Here is a 14,709-nt window from a genome sequence, read left to right as displayed (position 1 = left end):
AGAAATTATGCTATCATATTTTTCCTTAAGCGATCCATCTGGACTTCCCTGTTTCCTTAAGTATTGCACCACCAAGCATATAATAAAAATTCATGAACCTAGTAGATGTGATTTATTAAATTATCAGTTAATAATTCCAAATAAGAACGTAAGACATAGAATTTCACTCATCCTACCACTGTATGGTGTAATATATGCATGGATTTTCTTTGCAGGATCAAAATACAAAATGTTGCAACACAAAGGTCTTAAGGATAATCACAGCAGGGTGGAGGAGCTCCAGACACACAATGATGGGGTTTTCTAATAAGGGCTGTATGAGGTCAGCCCCGTACTTAGTGCAGAGATGTTGCATGATAAGATGTAGTGGTTTGACACAATATAAACAAGGCAATTTTCTTTGACAGAGCTTTCATCTCTACATGACTCAAATCAGGCCTGATGGCACTGAAGCACAAGGATGTTAATATATTTGAAGGCATTCAATTGAAAAGGTGGTGATGCAAGATTGGCACAATGAAAGTCATTGTAAATATGTCAGACACCAACCACTCCAGCTGCGAAACGAATTTAGACTCAGAATCCAACACCTGAGGTGATATGCTGCAAAGCTGTTATGTTTTCTTTAAGCATGTATGGGTACAGCCTTTTTCCTGTTTCTTTTAGGTTGATGTAATGATAATCATTTATTCATCTGTAATATCTTGACTGGCCTTGGCTTGTTTCCTCATTTTGATGTTCCGCACAATTTTTCTAATTTTGTCACATTTTTGAGGTGATTTACTATGATCAACCCACACAGAACAGTGTGTAATTGGGTAGAAGGAAAGCAGCAATCTGCAAAGGGTTTTCCAATTTGATAGGGGCATGCTAACTCACACATGGTTTCATCTATATCATTCCATAGTAGCTCTGGCTGCATGTTTAGGATAGCTGTCCTGCTGGAAGCTGAACTGCCAGCCAAGTCTCAGGTCTTCTGCAGTCATTGTTAGGTTTTATTCCAAGATGTTTCCATATTATAATCCATCCTGGACATTGTCCTTGTGCGTGCTGAAGAAAAGCATCCCTGCAACATGATGCTGCCATGATCATTTTTCACTTTGCAAATGGCACCCATAATATTTCGCATGACTGAAAAATTTCTTTAAAGTATGCCAAGAGGTGAGAACGCTTTTGCAAGACACTAACTAGTTGCAGTTTTCAATAGGCAACTCAGTGACAATGTGTTTGACAAGCATGATGAGCAAGTTATGTTTCAAGGTGCAAACCAAAGCATTTCCCGGCTATTTCACTAACTGAAAAAAGAACAGTTTAAACTGGAAATAATAATGTTTATAATGTTTTAAAAATATTCACTTAGTAAAATGTCATACTGTGCTTAGGTTTTCTTGTGTCTCAGGAAATATACACCCAGCCAAGAACACGTCCCTCAGCAATGATTTCAGCCTCATCAAAGTGGAATAAATGGGTTTTGGGAACATTCAGGAAAATGCTGCTTCTGCACTAAGATGCAGGGTGAGGTATGGAGTTGTTTACTGAATGTATCCATATCATGGCACCAAATGGCTGCTGTCAGACTGAGAACAGCCATTATTTCTTTCGACAGACCTGAAAGCACACAACCTGATGATGGTACCACACAGGCAGCTTTCAGTGTTGCATTTGGGTCTGCCTCCTTAAAGAAGCTTTCTCTGGATTCCTAATAGCCTTGAAATCCCAGTGTATTTTGATGAAGGTGTGATCATTATTACAACAGAATCCTACCATACTAGCAAAAGTAAAAATATAAATCAACAGCTTGTCAGGTGAAATCCTTTATCTATGGCTTTGCCTGGTAATGAAGTATGTCCTACCTTCAATTAGCCCTTCTCAGGGCTAACAGAGAGAGATAGAAACTCACACTTCTGCTGCAGTGAGCTCTGGAATCAGTAATTGATCTAGTCACCTATTACTTTGACATGCATGCATTTTGGATTTTGAGAGGAAGCCTTATTACCAGAAGGGGACTCAAAAAAACACAAGAACAAACAGCTAACTCACAAAGGTACAGTTAATGAGCAATTTTTTATTTGGTAGTTTCGAAGTGCTACCTGTCCTCCCTTTAATGCTTTGAATTTAAATAAATGAAAAGATTTTGAAAAACAAAACTTTGGAAGGAATAAAAAAACTATTTCTTGATAAACAATCCCCATAAAGAATCTTTTTAAATAGTGTAGTTCAAACAGCCACCAGAAAGTCAAAGTCAAAAACTTAACTTGGCAAATACAAAGTGATTGTCAGTAAGTAGAAAATTAATATACAGTAATGTAGAAAAAATGGATCTCTCTATAAAAAGTAGGAGAGCAAGGAATATATAGTACAGATAGAAAGGTGATTCCAAAATTGACTGCATAAAAACAATTTAAAACAGAATAGTGGCCAAATAAGTTACAAAGGGATCTAAAAAATTAATAATAAATGTGGCAAAAAAGTCAAATTCACAATAGCTTAAAACAGAACTAAAATAAACGGACCATAGTCATGAGTTATGAGTCAAAAACTGAGTTTTAATTTGCTTTGTAGGTTGCAGTGTTGCCACATCACAACATACTGATAAAATTTTATGTCAAGTATCTGAAATGCTTTCTTTTTTTCACATTTCAAAATAAAAGAATAATTTTAATTGTTTAATGAAATATAGATTTTCAGCTTTCCATGTTAATTGTATATGTTACATTACAGGAGACATATATTGCACCTATTTATCTGGTAACATAATTAGAAATTGGGAACTGGAATAAAGGAGGCATTGTGCACCATGTATTCATAGCTGGGCAGTCCTGCTGACAGAATTGCAGGGCTGTGATTGTCATCTATTCATTTCCTGGGACAGATTCAGAGTCAATCACTGACCCTTTCAAACAGAAACTCAGAACTGAATGAGGCAGGATTAGCATTGCCTTGTTTATTGCATATAACTGAGAACCAAAAAAAGCATTAAGCCATTAATAGGAGCATACAATTTTCTCCACTACTGTAGCCCCTAGTGGAGCAATGACTTTCATTTCCTGTTCTGTCTCTTGACAAAAATCCAATCAACCACAGATTGTAATTTATTCACACATTGTAAGACAAACCACTCTCAGTATATGAAGATGTCTCATTATTTCAGCACATACACACAATCAAAGCTTACCTCATTGTCTTAACAAAGGGTAGAACAAAGGGTCTGTTTTTTGTTTTCTTTAACTTGACTGACAGGGGGAGCCTGCCAACAAGCAAAGCGTTATTAATTTTGTACAATTAGAAAAATAATGGTTGTCCTTTTGTTTGTCATTCATCTGAAACACAATCAACCTTTTACTACCTAGTGGCTAGTAAGTGAAGAGGATGCTCATGTTGAGCACAACAATTTGGGAAATAATGAGAATGTTTAGAAACTTGTCACATATTCTCCACACTGGAGTTTACTTCAATGACTAAGTTTCATGAGGATTGATATTTGTAGTCATGAATACACATCAATTACCCTCTTGTTTGTTTTGCTTCTATCTTGATACATTCTAAACTAATCTTAAATGTTGACTAGCATTGCTTTTCCTTGTCAATAAGAAATAACAACATTACAAAAAATTTAATCCATGCTGAGCATGAGTTTTCTATGTTTTTCTTTTTTGCTTTTAAATAGTTCTGTAGTGACCCAATCTTAAGTGATCAGGGAAACTCAACTAAAAATGTAAGTAGTTGAGTGCAAGCCTAAACAATTTTTGTTTTAATGCCAAAAGAAAACAATTTTGGAAAGATGTAACTCTCCATATGAAATTTGTGCCTATTGGGATTGACTGTATATCACTTTGTAACATAATCCAGTATCCAGTCCAGTAAGACTCTGGTCCCATCTGAGGAAATTCACACCATAATCACACTGAAGTCCAGCCAAAACATAATTTGTATTATATGATTTGATGAGGCTCATTTGTCAAATTAAAAGTATCTATTAAGAATAGTACCTTTTAAACAGATTTTAAGCATACTTTCATCAAGCCCACATGTCCATATTAAAAATGTTTTATTATCATTATTAAGAAATTAATTGCTTAAATCAGTAAGCTTCTCAATAATATACTAATTTATTGAACATGACCAGGTAGTACATCAGCGTTCAATTGCAATCAAGCCAAAAATTATGTGCTCAGGCCAACCAGAGTTTAGTTGGTTCTAGAGTTCAGATGAGCTTAATTACCTGCTGAAACAAAGCAGTCTATCTAAAGATAAGATCATTTAAACAGTGCTAAAATTGAAAGCATCCAAAGAGTTGAATGAAATAACATTTAGACGCCTTAAAAAGCAAGAGTTTGTCAAAACGTAAAGGTTGTGACGGTGAACATGCTTTGCTGAAAGTGGAAATAAAATGCATGTCATCAAGTTAGGAAATGTAGCATTTTTTTGTCCTGTTTGCTAAACTACATCCTTAACAAAACCTGCAAAATAAATGTAAAAAAACATTTATCACTGTGAATAATTTCAATATAGGCTAAGAAAGTTATTTGCTTCTTTTCCTTTCATCTCTCTCCCTCTCCTTCTAGAAACCGAGTTGCTCATCAGAATGAGTAATGCCGTGTATGTGTTTGATAAGTGCGCCCACCGCACCTCTGGAATTAAAAAATCAACTGAAGCATGAAATAAACAAAAGAGAGACTGTGATATTGCTTCTCTTTTCCAGCAATTACCAGGCGATGAAATGTTACATTTAAAATCACATAGATGCTAACACACATCACCAACCGTCCGTGTCTTAAACTCCCCAACAACTTGTCAGGAATAAAAAGTTCAGCAGAGAAATGTAATGCCCTGGGACATGTTAGCACACAGATGAAGTATCTCAGATTAGTGCTTGTGTTTTTCATTTTGGCTGAAAGAAAATGAAAAACAGTTCTATTAACTGGTCAGACACAAGCAAACTTCATATCTTTTTTTTTTTTACTTATTTTTACATGTTTTGAATTGATCCCCTATAGAAAATTACAATAAAACACAGCGGGAAAAATATCCTTTGAATATGTCAATATTTTTCTAATATGGAATTCCCATCAGATCTCATTTGCAACCTAAGTTGCCACACATGTGCAGCTTAATCCATCCATTAAGTTATTAAGTGTGTGTCAAAAAATGGAATGATAGCGAATAAGTATCAATTACACTTTCTGAATTGTATTCAAAACTTAGCAGCTAGACATTTTTGGTAATGACAATTGCAAGATAGCGTCTTTATAAAGACACTAGTCCTTGCATTGCCCACTTGTGACTTTGAGCCATTCTTCCACACAAACTGTCATGAAGGTTGTGAGGGTTTGGCTGTGGACTTTAATCTTCAGAGGGTACTCACTTGTTAAATGTAACATTTAAAATCACTGATGATTCACAAGGCTAGAAATACAAAACACTAAGGTTACAAAAGAGCTCTTTTCTCTTGCCTGCCATGATTTAGTTTTTTTTTTTTTTTTTTGTACAATACCTTCATAATGAGAAAACTTTTTATAGGCTATTATTTAGAACTAAATGGTTTGGCATGAATTTGCACTGATAAGAGCAGGAGTGCTTTCAGAATAATGATACCTTTCAGTTGGTTTCCTGCCTTTTATTCCTTCTTGCACATCATTTTATTCTCGTGCTTAACACTTATTTTGTGTCATTCAACTTTTATTATACCTGACTTGATTTATGTATCATTGTCATTTGTGTGCATGGATTTTGTGGGTGGTTATTGACATCTGGTTTGAAATGAATCATTTGACTTTCTAAGAGCTGTGGTTTAAGTAGGCCAGTATCAACCGGTTCACAGTGCCACCATTTCTAAATTTTACCCCTTTTTTTCAGCGTGCAGTGCGTGCTGGGACTTTTTCTAGTGTTGCAACAGGTGTTGATTTGTGCTTCTCTGTCAATATGCTCCCCTTAAACTTCAGTACTAAACAAGCGATTAAATCACGTTTGCTCGCTCTCAGTCCATCACCAGAGCACTCTGTTTTCACACAGTGGGACTCCAGCAACCTGTCAAGCTTCGTGGTGAAGAGACAAAGCCAATGAGCTGACAGCCACTAATGAGAGGCATTAGTGAGAATTTTAATTAGCAAAACTTACATTTAGGTACAGAATGTACAGAAAAGGGGACTAGCTGTGAATCAGGGAAATGGAGAATTCAGTGCAGAACAGTAAAAAATCAAGAGCTCATGTGAGGCAGCACAGGAGAATGTCATGAGTGAAAACTAACATATACTAACACAAATCTAAGAAAACTAAACAAAATGCAAGAATAAACTAAGAAACTAAATTCAAAAGAATAAACTTATATACCTTGAGCATTTGAGCAATAACTAACAATGAGAGATGAATAGAATATGGCAAGAACTGAACTGAGGTAGAAACATAGTAGACCACAACTTAAAAAAAAACAAATGAAATAAATATTCAGGAAGGGGAATGCAACAAGATCAGTCAAACGAAAAGCCATCAGATCAGCTGATCTATAGAGAGAAAGGCCGACAGAATAGTGTTGATTTGACTAGTTAATCTACTGATCTGTAGACTGGTAGACAGATCTATATAAAAAATATTACCTAAGTTTCTGTCCCATAGTTGTGTAACCTAAGGAAGCCCTGACTTAGAATAATGTTGAAATTAACATGTCTCGAATTGCATTCACAGATTCAAAAATGTCTTTGCTGTCAAACAGAATATTGTAGGTCTCGTTGCGCTATCAACAAGTACATAGTGAAATATGTGGCAATACCTCTCCAATCAAATTATGTCGTTCCTTTGAGCTATAACACGGATGGAAAGGAAACTGAAAACAGCTTAGGCTCACACCTCTATTGATTTATCCTTTATTGCTTGAGATTTATGAATTATTGTGAATCTGATGTTGTCTCTCATAATGCTGCCATGGGCTTTTTAAATCAAGATGACAGGCTTATTATTGAGCTTTGGCAGACTAGCCAGTGTAGCATGGAGGAATGTACCATCCCTGATTGTGGAGGAGAAAATATTACCCAACATTTTTCATGAGTTGCTGCATCAATACTGCTGCAGGTTTTCATGAAGTTGGAGTTGGTCTTGATTAGTTATATCAATAAAGTAGGTATTGATCATATAGTAAAAACAATTTATCATGAATTAGTTTTACTAATTTGACAAATATACACTAATAAATGGTATAAGAGCTACTACATTTTTCACTAAAATAAATATTTTTAGAAATGGCTCAAAAGGATTATAGTAATGAACCCCTTTTTGTCTTCTGAACTACCTTAGTTATTCATAGTACTAATTCAGCAAGGTACCCAAAACGTCCCAAGACAAGTTGACCTTTGTAACATTTCATGCCTGAAGTAGCCATCAGAATGTTTAAACATTGTGGCGATAAAAGGCTGAACATATTTGGCAATGATATGTTGCAATGGTGTTATACAGATACTGAGTTTTTACTAAGGAGCCTAAAGTGTGCCAAAAAATATCCCCCACATAGTTGCAGTGCCTCTAAAAGTCTGAAACATTTATCCAATGGAGGATGAATTCATGATTTCAAGGTCTGACCATACCATTAAATTACTGCTGCTGCACAGACCAGGAACCTTTTTCCTGGTTTGTTATTGTCCAATTATTGTATACCTTTGTCAATAGTTGCTCAGGTTTCCTACTGTTAGCTGACAGAAGTGGAACCTGGTTTGGTCTCCTTTGACTGTAGTCCATTTGCTTTCAAGTTTGTGTTGTGCGTTGAGAGACTGCTGTCTGTCCTTTCTCATTTGACCTCTGACATCAGCAAGTTGTTTTTCTACAACACAAATGCTGTTTATTATATATTGTATCTTTCTGATCATGTTCTGTAAACTTGAGTAGCTATTTGAAAACCCCAGTAGATGAGTAAATGTGGAACCAACAACTGCAGTAAAGCAAGCTCAGTGCAACTTAAATCTTCCTTCATCTCCATTTTGGTACTATGAATGAAATAGTCTTGACCACATAAAGATGTCCAATGGATCCAGTTCCTGCTATGATATTGGTTAAGTCATTACATTAACAAGTAACAAAACAGGTGTATAGAATAAAGTGGATTGTGAGTGGACAGACAGACAATTTCACCTTTTCACTCTATTTCAAAAAGCATCAATCAACAAATGGAGTCTGCTATCAATCAAATCATTTCTGCACAATACACGGCTTGACGTGGCTTGTACTTCTCCTGAAGTGAGTAAGAAAAATGGAGAAGAGTCACACAGAGCCGCACAGGATCTGCTATGGAGATGAATTTGGCCATGGCGCTTTGGGGCAGAACCTGTTAAAGTGGCTTTAGTTAACATAACTGGAATTAAGTGTCAAAGATTATAACACAAGATGCGATGTGTTGTTTGCTGTATTTCTCAGTGGTACTGATCAAAGCATAAACCCATTTACTGAAAGGCCACCTTTTTCCACCAATAAACTTTTTTTTCTGTGGGTCAATAATTTTTTCTTCTGTCAGCCACAGTGCTGGGGATAGAACCGCTAAATGCTGATGGTACGAAGCAGTGGCTGCAATCCCATTTGAGCAGTCAACGGTACTTTGCCTTAAATGCTTTTCAATCTGCTGGAGATCGCATTAGTTGTCTGCTTCTTATCGACTCATCTAAAGAGTTTATGTCTTCATCTAATTAAGGGCAGTGCTTCCTTAATAGCTCTATGCTTAGGCTGAGTTATTTCATAAGTGGATATCTTGGCTCCTGGTCTACTATCTTTCACTTCACTGTCAGTTTCAGATCTTATTCCAATACTTATTCTGGTTTGTCTTGTATTATAATGATAACCATGGTTACCGTTGCAGCAAACTGTTAAATTATCAGCATTATTAAACCATAACTCCTTATTGAACACAAATAATTTTTATTCAATGTAGAGTAATGCAGAAAACAGGTTTAACGTATATTCTTTATTTAATGCACTGTATGTTTAAATTATTGAACGTCAGCCTCTTGATATATTTCATCCCCTACCTGGGAGGCTTAGCAAAGTTGACAGGAGCAGAGTTCAGGCATATATTAGATGGATCCAAGGTGTCCACTGCCAAGGCCTGCCAACTCAGCCTGTTCCCATGCTGCTCTGTGTGTCATGAGGCCAAGCTTCCTATTTAGACAAGGGAATGAAAGATGGGCCATGGATGTATTATGCATGTAAATGCAGCAGAGAGGTAGGCAGCTGCTCTAACAAGCTAAGTCACTTTCCCAGTCCTGTCTTCCCTTCACAAATATAGACTGAACCTTTGAAGCTAATGGAGTTAACTCAAAGCACTGCAGAGAACCTTTCCTAATTCATGTGGAATGGAATAAATTTCTAGATTTTGAACATGACCATAAACCTCTATTAACCAACAATAAATGTGACAACAAATCTCACTTTATCAGTGCAGCACTTCACAGTGGGTCATACTATGTTTTTTGTTTTTTTTTTCCCAAGCAGGATTTGTCTTTATAGGCTTAATATATTTAACACTGGAATGTGCATGTGGCATTTAGCTGCAACTGTGTCTTTTTTGAGCATCACCCACAAATAAATATTCAACTGATAACAAAACATGTTTGCCATGTCTCAGCTTGCTCATTGGATGACTGCCTTCAGTGAACAATTTAAGTAATTCTTCTACATTATCGCTTCATCCAATGAAATCAATGACTGAATTTTCTGTCCATCAGGACTTGCCTGGTCGTGACAGGTGTGTAACTCATAGACCTGAGTTCAAATTAGGAAAAGACATGTCCTAACAAAGACTGTTAAGATTATAAAGAAACAATAAACAAATCAGCTCCTCATGAGGAAATTATGCAAAAGGGGGAAAAAGGAGTAAATCTTGGCACATTTCTTGTTGCTTTGACAGGTTTAGGGCTTTTATTTTGCTGTGGGCTCAATTAGTCCAGTGTAGATTAACCTCAGGCAAACCACATTTGTTTGGGTTTGATCTTATTTTAACCTATAACAAAAGAATTATGGGAAAGTTTTACCGCTTAAAAATAAGATGGCTCACTTGGGGATTGGCCTTCTATTCATTTTGTGATTATTCACATCAAGTGACTGAATAAGAAAAATATAAATTATTATACAGTGCCCAATGAATGTTTCAACCTTTTTTATTGCTTTTAAAAATCAAGCATGATCAACAAAATTGGGCTTTTTTGACAAAAAGTTTAGGACGAGGTGCTATTTTTTTCCAGTCTATGTTTATTTAGGATATGTAAAATAATCAAAAATTATAGCACATATTAAAAGTGCACAGACCAGTACTGATAGCTAAAAATGGTTTTCAATGAAGTACCTGACCAAAAACAGGACATGTAAAATAATACCACAGGAGATAATACAAAAATATCCATTAAAAGTTTTTGGTATTTAATTTTGGTATACTATCATCTGACATCAACACCTTGTTTTAGTCCAAAGAATAAAAATGGTAACAAATAGCTATATAAATCCAAAAGCTGCAGCAGAAATCACAAAAGGCTGTGTAAACATCTTTGACAAAGATCCTAGCAAGGCAGCTTAAAAGCAGAAATCTTACTTTAAAAGTTGTAATTATGGGTTTATAAGTTGGAAATTAGCATGCAGCAAAAAGTTCTAAACTAAGCTGTGGTAATAAATTAGCTTAATTTAATTACCATGGTGTGCCACCACATCACCATTCCAAATTTTGGGGCATTCAGTGTTTGCACAAAGTATAAATGCTATTTTACAACTTTTCCCTTTAAAACAAAGATATTTTTATTAGCTTTGTTTCAATATTTTATAACAGTATGAAAGTGCTTGATGGAAGGACAGCTTATAATGTTTTTTTTTAAAACAATACATTTCTTTTAATTATGCATAATTCATTTTTTTCATTGCTCTCGTGATGAAGGGGCATTGAAAACATTTTTTACTTTTGGGTAAAAAACACTGTTAATACTTAAACAGCCTGCCTCTTGTTTTTGAACACTGATAATCATTTCAACCATCTTCAAAACATTTGACCGGCCCTGTTCACAAGCAGACCTCATGTTAGCAGCTTTTTAACGATTCCACATTAATTTATTAAGAACAAACACAAGACCACTGGAATGCAAAGTAGGCATGAAGAATTAATTTGGAAAATAATGGTGATGTAAATTAGGGCAGATGTCTACTCCAAAATTAAATGGAATTGTGTTACTCTTGTGACCTTGCAGCATAAAAAGTAAACAAAACAAAAAAAAATTCATCATGATTAGACAAATACAATTTGACATTTGTTTAGGCACAGACAGACAGACAGACAGACAGACAGACAGACAGACAGATAGACAGATAGACAGATAGATAGATAGATAGATAGATAGATAGATAGATAGATAGATAGATAGATAGATAGATATTTTTTAACTTGATATTTGACAAGCACATCCATGTCAGATAATGCCCAAGCAATCATGTACTTTTGGAAATATATAGACAGTACATATATACAGTATATACAATATATATATAAATATATATATATTAAAACAATAAAAACAATTTAAAAACAATGACACTGTTTCATAGAATCTTGTTGCCTATCTTTAAGAACTGCCCGAAATAAGTCCAGTGAAATCATTTCCGACATCTTAAGTTCAGACTGTAACTGATTCCACGCTGTGGGGGCCAACACACTGAATGCCTGCTTCCCTTTTTCATACCAATATCACTACCTTTAAGACGGTGTCTTATTTGTATGAAGACCACACACTCAACTTGTGCCTTCTGACTCATGCACGGGTAAATGCATGTTGAAGGATTATGTACTGCTCTTCATTTTAGTAACAAATGTCAAGAGGTTAGTGACTCATATAGTCACTGAATAAATCATCATGATACACTGTAACTCTCCCCTGAGGTCTTTGCGGAAGCATTAACTGTTAATCACAGTCGACTTAAAAACCCCAATAGGAAAATCAAACTGTCAGATTGGTAGTATTAGAACACAATCTGTATTGAAGTTTTCCCCAAGTACCAAACCATTTTGCAGCCATAAAGGTCACAATGTGCTTCAGTGGACATTGTTAAATCTTGCAATATAACTTCCATTAAGACCTTTTTCTTTGATCTGACAGTAAAGAACTTATTCAGAATACTACCCACTGCACTTCTCTGGAAGTTCTACTGAATAGTAAAAATGTTCATTTCCAATACATTCAGTCAGAAAAGCAAGATAGTCTGAAATACAAACCAACAACAAAAAGATTTTAGAATCCTTCTAATGGCTATTTGACATATCAGTTTTAAAACCTTGCTTCCATTTGCCCTATTCTGCCATTTACTGTGGGTCATATTGACAAAAAACTTTAAACAGGAAATACCTTTTCTGCAGATTCACCTTCCTAGATACTTCCTAGCATCTGTTTTATTTGCTGTACACCAAAAAAGCACACACACACACACACACACATCCACACAGTGTAATTATAATGAGTGAAATAACAGAATTAATGAGAAATTGTGGATAAAAGGGACAAACTATTTGGCAAATATTCTACGAAAAGGATCTACATTAAGTATTACATGATTGTGCAAACATGTAGCAATTACTGAGAATTTATTTTAAAACAATTACCCTCATTGTTCTGAACACAGAGTTTGACTTTCAGGGAAATTATTTATTTGTCACTGCTTTTGGGTATTTTTTCTTACCAACCAATTAGTCAACAACTAAAACACTGTATGTTTATCTTCATAAAGTACTATACAAAATCTAGAAGGGCATGAATATTAAAAGCATGCCAGATGTTAGGCCTGCTGCACCTTTCACATACTTAGTTAAATGGGTTTGCATTTCTTCCACAATTCTTTTATAAATGCATGTTTCTGTCAGTGAAACACCTGGTCCTATTAGTGTAGCACACCAATCAACATTCTGCCATCTGCATCACTGATGGCAGCCCCTCAGTGGGTTACTATTCCCACTACGACATCTCTTGGAATCAGTGATAGATGGAAGAAAGAAAGCTGATGACGAAGGATATAATGAAAATGAGAGAGGCGGGGAAAAAAAATCCCCTGTGGTGAGATCCCTTGAGAATAAGTCTCTGAGTACCAGAAAGCAGGAGGATTCAGGGGGACCATGTACAGTAAATCTTTTCTTTTGGTAATTTCCTTAAACCACCTGTCTGCAACTGTAACTTTGTGCAGAACTTTAGTGGATATTAATTCTGCTGCAAGAAAATAAAATCTACCTTAGGGTACAAAGAAATCTTTAAACTTTAAACCTTAAAATGTTTATTACTGGGTAAACTGAGCGATACTGAATAAAAGTGATACAGAGAGAGGGGTTTTAAGGAACCTCCACATGTGATCTTTGTGTACCTTTTTGTGTGGTTGGAAATCCAAATGCAGATGAAGAACGCAGACGAAAAAGGAGGACTACATTTAATGATAAGTAGAACTCCAGGGATTAGGCTTTGAGAGGTGACAGCAACAGATGATCTGACAAAGAAGTGATTAAACCATGGAGTATAATTGCAGAATGCTATACTGCGGAGAAAAGGAATAGATAAGCAACAGCTATGGGAGAATACAGAACTAAGGCACTAACAGTACTGAGTAACCACAGGGGAACACAACAAAACAAAACACTAGAATATGTAGAAAAACAAACGTGGGAAAAACACTAAAAATACAAACCTCAATAGACTAAGATTACTTAACTCCAACAGAGAGGGGAGCACTGCGGACATTATTTAAAATTACCTTTTTAACCTTTCTATAATGTTATAAATGTCATTCCCTCATCAAATACATATACAGAGTGTTGCTTTGACTAATTTCTGCCTGTTTTAATAATCCTTGAATATCCTGTGGCAGTCACTTGGGGGTGCCTGCAATTTATCGTCTATTTCCCCCCATACAGACTAGCGGCAGCAGCAATTAGCAGATACGTGGTGCAACTGTGCATCTGCTGAGCTTATCATACAAACTAAAATGCTCCAAAGAGCTGTTATAAATGCATTAATGGATGGCATGGAGAAGCATTGTTATGATGACATGCTGAAGGGGGAATGTCAGAAAGGGTAGTAGGTCTTACAGAGACAAAGGCTAATTGAATGGCATTAGATGAAGCTATGATGCAAAGTCACATTTCTTTTAAGTTGTTTTGATTGATACACCATTTTCATAACAACTGTAGGTAACTTAGTTACTTGATTATTCTATAAAATGGCACTGTGTGCCTAGAAAATACAACTACTTTGTTGCTCAATTTCAACAAAGTAGTTCAAGTCTTCCAAGTAAGGTATGCTTAGTGTGAAAATATTGTTACTGTGATGTCAGTTCAGTAGAGGATTAGGTTAGATGTCAATCATCAATGATTTATTTTATATTTATATTTAATATGTAGTGCATACATATTATCTCACACTCGTTTCCCCACAATGCATGAGAGCTATCAGGGGCCAAACAGTATACAGTTAAAAACAGTGCAACATCATCTAAGTTCATAAAAAGATGAAGGACCAAGAATAGAACCCCCAAAAATAATACAATAAGAATTCAGTTCAGGTCACAGTGTGAAAACTCCCTGTAGCAATGGAGCGGTCTTAGTCTTTGATCACTGCAAAGGTTAGAAAAATCCCTGTGCTATTAGTGGAAACATGGGTCCAGCAGGAACTAGAAGACATGCACCAACTCATAAAATAGTACTAATTAGAGCCTCACGACCTTTCC

Source organism: Xiphophorus maculatus, chromosome 7 (assembly GCF_002775205.1).
Source record: "Xiphophorus maculatus strain JP 163 A chromosome 7, X_maculatus-5.0-male, whole genome shotgun sequence".
In the NCBI taxonomy this organism is placed as follows: Eukaryota; Metazoa; Chordata; class Actinopteri; order Cyprinodontiformes; family Poeciliidae; genus Xiphophorus; species Xiphophorus maculatus.
This window is presented reverse-complemented; position numbering follows the sequence as displayed.